The following is a 9917-nucleotide window of genomic DNA, read 5'->3' on the forward strand; positions in this document are numbered from 1 at the left end:
TAGTGGAAATTAATGAGATAAGGATCCAAAAAATATCAATGTTGACAAATGATCCAATGAAAAAGGGTAATAAAATCCATGCACAATGTGCATTCACATGCATGTTCCTCACTAAGTGATGTAAGAGTGGTTTATAATTCACAAAGAGAGTTAAAATAAAATAAAACTAAGATGGTAAGTTGCATTGTCACAATGAAATGCTAAAGATGGGACCACTACAAAATGAAATAGGGAACAATACAATAAATTTTTGATACAGTCAATTCACAGTAGCAATTAAGAGCTTTTGATTTCCCAAAAAAGAGTTTTTATTCATACAATAATATTGATATTTTTGAGTAAAAGGAATGAAAGGAAAGACATCTACATTAATCAATCCCAGTTTGGTTATTTTCCAAGATATCATGACTATTGACTATCCCAATTTGCATTCCACTCCATGATCTTCAACTCTCCCCTTCTCTATAAGATCGGTTGCACTTCCCTCAATATCTTGCTAAATTTGTTTCTAGAAAGCTCTGCAACCAAAATATTATAGCTGCCATCTTCTTGGAAAGTCTCTCTATGTATTACAAGTTAGAGCTCTTCATCATTTTCCCATTTTCGTAGAAATCAATACCAATGTATGGAAAAATATGTCAAGAAATTAATAGGGCAACGACTATTCATGAGTAGAACAAGATGCTCAAACATTAATGACAACATGAAGGTGGCCACAAAAAATGCATGCTACCTAAATAGAAAAGAAGCAGATGAATTGTAGTAAATCAAAAGCACATCAACACGATTCAGTTACAAGCAGTTAGACATTTACCCTAAATAAATTCTAATGTAATAGTAACCAATCAAGCATTACTTTCATTAATTTATAACTTCATTTCTTTTAAATTGTTGACATTGTTATTTATTTTCATCAAGATGTACATATAATAAAATAATATCAGGAATTGGGTCCACTTCAATCCACGTGTCAAAGAAACATCAATTTACTTGACATTAGATGAATTGATTTGTGACACATAGAAATACCATCTAGACTAGAAATAGATATATTTCAATTATTTAACATAAAAAGCTTATAGATAAATTTATTAATAGAAAATCATATTTGTAAGAGATGTTGCAAAATTTATGAAATTATAAAAATTAAGAATGACACATGTAATTAGAAAATAATTAATTTTAAAACATAAAATTCATGTACAAAGAAGTTTTACATACATGACATGAAAATTATAATAAACATATAAATTGAAACTAACACTACTTTCCATAATACTAAGTTTATAGATATGAAAAATTACATTTCAAATCTTCCCTTACAAAGCTTAAAAAATCTTTTATTTTTGTTATATCACCTTATCATTACTAGAAACCCCTTATTAGTTATGGATTAGGTCTCCTCTTAAGCATTATAGAGCTATTCACGAACTCCACAAATTATTGTGGATAGAATATACCTGGCAAATTCATGACGACAACCAACTAGTAGTAGCTAAAGAAGAAATAAAACAATTCACAAGTGCTCCCTTATTCGTTAAACTATTTTGTACTTGTGGTGTACCCTAGAAATTCTCCTTCCAATTAATTTTAGAGCTTCATCTATCAATATCACTGGAAATGCAACTACAATAACCAAACACCAGTCATTAAAGCTCAAGGGTACAATGCTAAAAATGTTGGCAAGAAATGGAACATAAAGGATTATAGCATGGAGCCCAAAGGAAACATACATTGCCAGTAGTAGCCAAGGATTTATCCATGGTGTCATGGTGAGTAGACTATTATTCTCAGATAGAGCATTAAGTGAGTTGAACATCTCAATGGCCACCAGTACAAAGAGGGAAAGAGTTGTTGCTTTTTCTTTCCCTCTTGAAAAATAATCACAAGGATTGGGATCAAATGAAAAAATCCTCCCACTGGCTGAAAATGGTGAAACTTCAAAACCTTCCCAAGATGGGCATTCACCCCATGAGGTGAGCTGCAAAAAGGTTAGCAATGTGTGGCCATCTGCCGATAAGTCAATCCCTAAAAATGAATCATGCGTGTACCACAACACAAATATACCCACTGTTGCAAGCCCCACATATAAACCAATGACTTGTGTTCAAGGGAGGATTGAAAAAATTTATAATTTGTTCCACAAAAATGGATTTTAAATGCAAAGTCAAGGAGAAGATAACAAAATGTTGGCATAGTGATAAAAAAATCAATACCAAATAGTGGAAAAAGACCCAAGCATTGATTAGGCTATCATTGCTTTTTCAAGGTGGTTTCCACATGATATCTATGTCAAAAGGATTAAATCCAAGAGCTATTATGGGAAGACCTTCAGTCACCAAATTTACCCACAGAAGTTGCACTAGTATCAAAGCATCAGGCATGCCTAAAGCAACAGTTATAAATATAGAAGCTACCTCACCCATGTTTGATGATATCATGTAGCTACAGAAATTGTGTCAAATGAGATAGGTGCCAATAAATCTCTTTATTATTCCTAAACTCTAATGTGATTTATTAGATTGGGTTTTCAAAATATATTCAAAGTTTCAATTATAGTCAATCTTAAGCCATATTTTTCATTAAATATGATTACTCGCATTCCCTTGATTTAAGATAGCCATCCAAGCAAGTCAAAGATGACACCAACGTCTTTAGTAGAACCCATTTATTAACAAGATTTAAGGTGAACAACCTAATTCAATCAAAACATAGAGTGTGTTGTTTAAACCAAAATCAAGATATATGCCTATCGTAAATCAATATATATCTTCCATTATTCATGAACTGTAACACAATGTATTAGACTAATTGAAAGGTATGCTTAAAAAACATTCTAAAATTTAATTTGTTTAAGGGGCTCTTTTCAAATCACATTTGTTTCTCTAATAGAGTCCACCTATTAGTATGATTTAAAATGAGTCATCTAAACATGTAAAATATTGCATTTCATTGTCTACTAGGCCCCACCTATTAGCATGATTTGAGATGAGCCACCTATACAAACCAAAACTTAGAATGTGTCAATTGAATCTACCATGACAGGTAAATCAATAGATCTTCTTCCATTAGTCTTAAACTATAATGTTATGTATTAGATTAGGAGAAACATTGTTCAATTGAAACATCAAGCTGATTTTTGGCTTGTTAAGGTGGCTCATCTTGAATAACATTTTCTTCTCTAATAGAGCTCACCTATTAGTATGATTTTAAATGAGCCATCTATATAAGTCATAGATTCAATTTCATTTCTCTCAAAAGATTCACATAACAATATGTTTTTAAAAAAAAGTCTAAATTAATCAAAGCTATATAAAAATGTATTGCTTAAATAATCAAGAAATAACTACCATAAACTATAAAGCTATTAGAATTCCCTTTTCAAAATTCATCTCATATGATAAAAAGGAGAAATGCCCACCATAACTACCATAAACTATTGAAGCTATTAGAATTCCCTTTTCAAAATTCATCTCAAATGATTAAAAGAAGAAATTCCTAACTTATAAAAGCTTTCATATTGTTGTAGATTGAATGACCTTCTACAACAACAACAACACTGGTGCTGAAATAATCATCACCCAAGACCATATCTGATGCTTCCTTGGCAACCTAAAATACAGAGAAAAAGTTGAAAAAGTTGAATATATGATTGCAAAGAAGCCAATACAATGTAGCAAATTCATATGATTTCCAATACAATGTTGAATATATGATTGCAAAGAATTCAATACAAAAAAAAAATCTAGTGAATAATAGTAGAATATGGGCATAAGCACTCACCGAGTTTAACCATCCCATTCTCAATTATCAAGTTGTCACTGACATGTCCACCACTAGCCATGTCTGATTTAATAACTCTAATTTAATAACATGACATGAAAATTATAATAAATATAAACTGAAATTAACACTACAAAGATCTTTCCATGATAATAAGTTTATAGATTTTTATAACCCCAAAAGTAGCTAGCCCTAAAATTCTATGGGGTGGAAGTCTGCTGATCCACAAGCGGTAGTTGCTAGAGAAGAAAAGGAAAGGTAGGACCAAACTCTATGGGACTATACCCTATAGAGGATTGAGTTATTAGTTGAATGATTGAAGTGCAAAGAATGCATTGTATAATATATATATCTATCATTTTTCTTTCTTATACGTCATTACGCTTTAGCAAAGAAAGGAGGTATTTTCCTTTCATTATTCCCCTCGCTATAGTCATCCCTTGCTTAGAGGTCATTCATAAGTGCACTTCACATTTTTCTTTACTTTATAATAGTAGGGTAGGCTTTATTCCTATTTTTTCAATAAAGATAGATTGTTCATTTGGGGTGTTGATTAAATTTTTTAGGATTGCAGACCCTAGCCCTAGCCCTATAATTTTGAGGTATGGTTAGGTATGGTATAGGAAGATCCTTTAGAATAGTAGGGCCCTATTGATTCTATATTAGCAGTCCCTGATTGATTGTAAGAGCATAGGGTGGGAGAACATAGATGTGCATTACAAGTCATCTCTTGCCTAGATCACTCATATAACCTAGTCACTTCTCCCACTACAGACAACTCTATTAGCAATTATTAGAGGGATGGATGGTAGGCTTAACAATTCCTAAAGATCAATTGAAACAATCAGATCGCATATACATCCAAAACTAAGTTGACTATACCTAAAGAGGATGCCTGAACAAGGCATGATCAAATAGAGGTGTCAAGGCTTCGACCCCCTTTGTCACTTATCTCAAAGATGGAGGAAGGGTGTAAATATCTAATTGAAGTAGGTTTCTTTGCCGACCCCACTCTCGCATCCCATTCTATGCAAGGCAAGATGCACTAAACCATAATCAATATGCCCAAAGAAACTCAACTCAACTCAAATTCCTTTTAAAGCATTAGATATGTAATGGATTATAACAATTCATTGATAGTTAATTGTTACAATCTAATGTCGAGTCCCATAGAATTCTAGCGGTCCCATACCCATACCCTCACAAATTCAAATATAGGTTCTTTATCCTTTCAATTTTGTTTATTATCAAGGTGATCTCTAATTTCTAATTGTTTTCCTCAATTTTTCCTCCAATCCAATAATTTAATTCATTATTTAGGCCTAGGTACCAATTGTGGCCCTCATAATCTATCTTGGCCCCAAAATTTGTTGTACTTTATTATAGACACCCTAAAATTGGAAAGACCTAAAACAATGAGAATTTTGATGAAATAATGAAAATCAAAGACAAAATCAGATTATAGAGGAAAACAACAAACTTTCAAATCAATGGTAACATCAAGTCATTAATCGATCAATCAGTTATCAAACCTAAAAGGACCTAAATCACTTTAGAAAGAGGAAAAATAATTTATAAAATCATAAAATAATTTTATTTTTTTAAAGGATAAAGGAAAAGACAAAAGTTGAAAGTAAATGCAATATTTAATAAATCAATAAAAGCCATTTATTCTTTCAAAAGTGAAAATCCTTCTTTTGACATTAAAAGAATTGAAAAATCCTCATTTATCCTCACAAACTAATTTTTTTGAACTTTTCCTCTTTGTGCCTTACGAGATATTTTCAGTTTCACCATGACCCTCTATTGAAAAGTGAAATCTTGATCCTTACCCCAACCCCCTTCTGAAATCCTATAAATAAGATGGAAATTCAAGAGCAAAGGGACCTAAGTTTGAGGCATTTGTACAATAGGCATATTTAGAGCTATCATCCATTTTAGCATTGTTATTATATAGAATTCATGTCATTCTAGTATCATGTTAGTAGTATTTTAGTATTTATTTAACAATATTTAGCATTTTTTTATGCAAGCATGTATTCTAGCATTCTAGAGTTATTATCGTCACATAATCCACATTTTCATAAAGATCTCATATAGGCTTTTGTAGATCTACATTCATAGCATACTCCTATTTTAGAACTGTCACTAAGATGCTGGTCTAAGAGAAATTTTAGCAATTTTAGTTAGGGAAACATGCAACGTTGATGGAGTCTTTTTTTAATAGTGATTTCTTTGGTCTAGATTATTTCATTGTTATTCTAATTGCACTCTTCTCTAAGGTCTCATGAATACGCGATTCCACCATGTACAAATTAGTGCCCACCATGGGGCTACGTTCTAGAGCTCCATTGTTCTCCAACTTTTCGTTTTAATCTTCAATTTTTCTTATAGATCTAGGTATTAGTCTTGTTTCTCTTTTAGACTTGACTTGTTAGAGGTTTTATAATATTTGGGAAGACCTATAATAGGAGCAATGACTTTTTGAACACATTCTCGAGCACACAAATACTAGATATGAGATTTCTCTAACATTTTGGTCCTTCTAGACACTATTTTAATGCTTTTGTATTATTTTCTAATACATTTGAAGTATTCTATAACATATTTGAAGTGTTCTTTAATGCATTTGTATTATTATTTAGCACATTTACCAAATGTTGTAGTGCACTCACATGTCCAATTAGCACTTTTGACTGATATTATAACACATTTCCACATTTCTATAATGCATATGCCATTTTCTATAGCACATCTCATCAGAGTTATAAACTGCCATATTTAAATTGCAGATTTGATTGTTGGTTGTTTATAGCTCTCTTTTAGACTATACAAGAACTCCCAGGCCATTGAGATTGCAAGAAGGGAATAAATACAATAAATAATGTACATAGCCTTTACTAGCATCAAATGCCAAAAAGTGGTGATGTGAAATAAGTTGAGTTTGGAAACATCTAAAAGAACTTCAAAATCTGCTCCAACTTTTTTCCACCCATCCTTACACCAAGGTGAAAAGGTTGGTCCAATTCTTATCTAATATTTGATCTATTATCAAGCATCTAATATAATATTGGGTATCCAATATGAGATTAGATACTCGATCCTATGGATAAGAATTTGAAACAAAAATTGAGAGCATTTTAGGCATTTGTGTTTAGAGTTTGGTTTGTGCTACTTCATTTCAAGTATCAGATATAGGAACAGGTATTTGATATAGGTGACATTTTTTATGAATTTTTTATGAATTTTAAAATAAATTTGTTATTTTGAATAGAAATTATTGAAATTTTTTAATAGAAGTTGAAAATTAGGTTTCTTTAATAGAAATTATGTTTTGTAATTTAATAGGTATGGCAGACCCAAATGATGACACTAAGCTAGGAAACAATGTTCCTCATAACCCTCCACTAAACAATCTAGTAACCCCTCAAAACCATCGACCAAACAATCCCCTACCTACTCAAAACCCTCCTTAATTTGAAGATTTTATGTATGAAAATCTCACCAAACTAAGGGTTTTGCAAACCACATATAAAAATATACCTACATTTGCTCCCATGTTATCCATGTTAAACACCATAGTGAATAATATTCAATTACTTACCAATGAACAAAATATTTCTCTTTACTGGCACAAGCAAATGCACACCAATTTTTGATGATGTGTTGGAATATGATGAGGTTGTGGCCCTAAAAATAACTAAAGATGATACAGTTAACCTTTTTGTGGACCAAAAACTAGTAAAATAGTAGAATGTACAAAGCCCAAATTATCAATTAAATAGTGCACAAATGAGGCTATGTGTTTGAACTTTTGGAATCATTGGTGGATTTTTTTGACAAACCAACACACAATAATTTAGAGGTGTTATTCTATTTTATTAAAAAATTATATGTCAAATTTATGTTGCACCTTAAGGTGAACTACTAGAGCATGAGGCCTAACATGGGTGTAGGAGGAGGAGCTCCTTAGGATACACCCTTTGCCTAGTGGAAGAAAACTAGCACTTTTGTTCCCCCTACTAATGTCTCCCCCCCTCCTTCAGTGCAACATCCTGATATCATTGGCAAGATCATCACTTGTTTGTGTGCCCCATACTTGCATAATGTGCAAGAATATTTTTCTGGGTCCCATGGGTGATCTTTCTGAGTATCAATTTGTATTTGAGGAGGATGATACACCAAACATGCATATAGAGGCTACACAACGTAACATGAGAGAGGAGAGGCATGTAGAGTCATGAAATCCTTTTGTGTCGGTATGTGTATATATATTTTTGTTTTGGCATATGTGATTTAAAGTTAATATTTATAATAGAGTAATTTTAACCCATACTAACTTATACATGTATGTGATCTTCATTCATGTTTAGTTCGTTACTACGGAGAAGCTCATGTAGGTTTATAATGACATGATCTCAACTATTTTATTTGGCCTTGAGACATCTACAGTACATTATGGTGTGTTCTCATTGTTTTTCTATTTGATATTAGATCATATATGGTTTCTAATCTTTTTTTTCTCTTGCAGGTATCAATTGTCAGTAGGGGGCAGAGTGCAGTGGGTGAGGCAGAGCCCATTGACAAGGGAAAAGTAATTAGGTGTTTTTAAAGTGATTAAATATCAATGCATTATTGTAAACTATTTGTGCTAATAAAATTTAATTACATTATTTATTGTACAAGGCGTGGCTACTGGTGATGAGTCCAGGAAGATTTGGTATCGTAGACCCTCTAGCATTTCCATTCGCAGCAAGAGCCTCATTGTATGTATAAGTATCATTTATTTTTTATTCTCCTTATTTTCATGAAAAAAAATTCAAAGTTGATTTCCATGGTATTAACAACAAGAATTCTGTATCTTATAGGAAACACCTAGTGCACAGGAGGTTGGACATCAAAGTTTTGTATCTTTTCTCATGTAGCCATTATATCCAGAGGAGGAATCAAGAGAGGTAAGTTGTAGTTTGAATTCTTGATTATATGTTATAAATTTAGTATGCTATGAATTATAATGTTATAGTTTAATCTTTTTATCCACATGACAAACATACTTGAACATATGCAGGCCACAACCAACCAGGTTCCAAGCATCTTGACATATGAGAGGACTCTTGACCAATATAGGAGATTGATGAGAGAGGGATTTATGATGAAAGTTTAATACTATAAATCTTCATTAAAAAAGGATCATTATGCATTTGAGTAATTCAATGTTAGATACATAGAATCAAATAAATTTAGTAGTCTAACTTTGGGTTTTCATTTTTTGTTTATGTAGGAGGCATCTTATTCACCAAGTTCAGTGAAGATGTTGCATTTTGATAATCCACCAATAACATATAATAGTATAGTTGTCATAGGATGCGTCATGAGACATATTGATATCGCATATGCCAAATTGTATATAGAAACATTGATAATGTACACATTTCAATGACGTGACCAGCCACATTTTGTATATGGATCTATGTATTTTGATATATATTTGCATAATTTGTGTAATTTTTCTATGGATACATGTATTTTGATTATATATTTTTGTCATTTATGTGCACAATGGTATACATATTAATTTAGTATAGTAATTTTCAATTTATTGTGGATCATGTGTATTGGTCATGCTTATAGATAATCATTCATTTTAATCATGTTTGTTATGTTTGTGTCAAATGCAATAATTTGTGAAGAATATTTTAATAACTTTTATTATAAATTTTGATGCAATATTTAATTTAAAATTATATCATATATGTTTAATTTGAAATGATCTCTCCAATCCCTTAAGATGTCTATAGTTAGCCAAATCCATGGCCAATTTGGTCCTAGGAGCCCATCTTTGGTGTTACAAGACATTTTAGTATGTACTAGTCGAAAATGTTATTTGTGCTCTATGGTAAAAATAGGGGCATCACTAAGTTATTGTAGACATTGACATGATTTTCCTATAGCATTTGATGTTTCAATGATATCCCCATGAGCTTTGAGTTACGACCCTTAGAAGATCAACCTCTGAACGCACTTAGAGAACCTTAGAGACTCTTTGGTATGGGGTGGTCACAAACATTGGAGGCTCTTTGTATCTAGAAAAAGGGTGTCACTATGGTTCACCCGCCCATCTAGAGCTAATGGGA

At 31.9% G+C, this 9917-nt stretch overlaps 1 pseudogene; it reads right to left on the reverse strand.

Moving 5' to 3' along the window:
- Positions 1 to 1319: 1319 nt before the first annotated feature.
- LOC149567189 (calcium-transporting ATPase 1, endoplasmic reticulum-type-like) lies at positions 1320 to 3844 on the reverse strand (annotated as a pseudogene).
- Between the last annotated feature and the right edge of the window lie 6073 nt (positions 3845 to 9917).

This window comes from Cupressus sempervirens, chromosome 3, assembly GCF_028749045.1.
Source record: "Cupressus sempervirens isolate cs-2001-9-10 chromosome 3, ASM2874904v1, whole genome shotgun sequence".
Classification (NCBI taxonomy): Eukaryota; Viridiplantae; Streptophyta; class Pinopsida; order Cupressales; family Cupressaceae; genus Cupressus; species Cupressus sempervirens.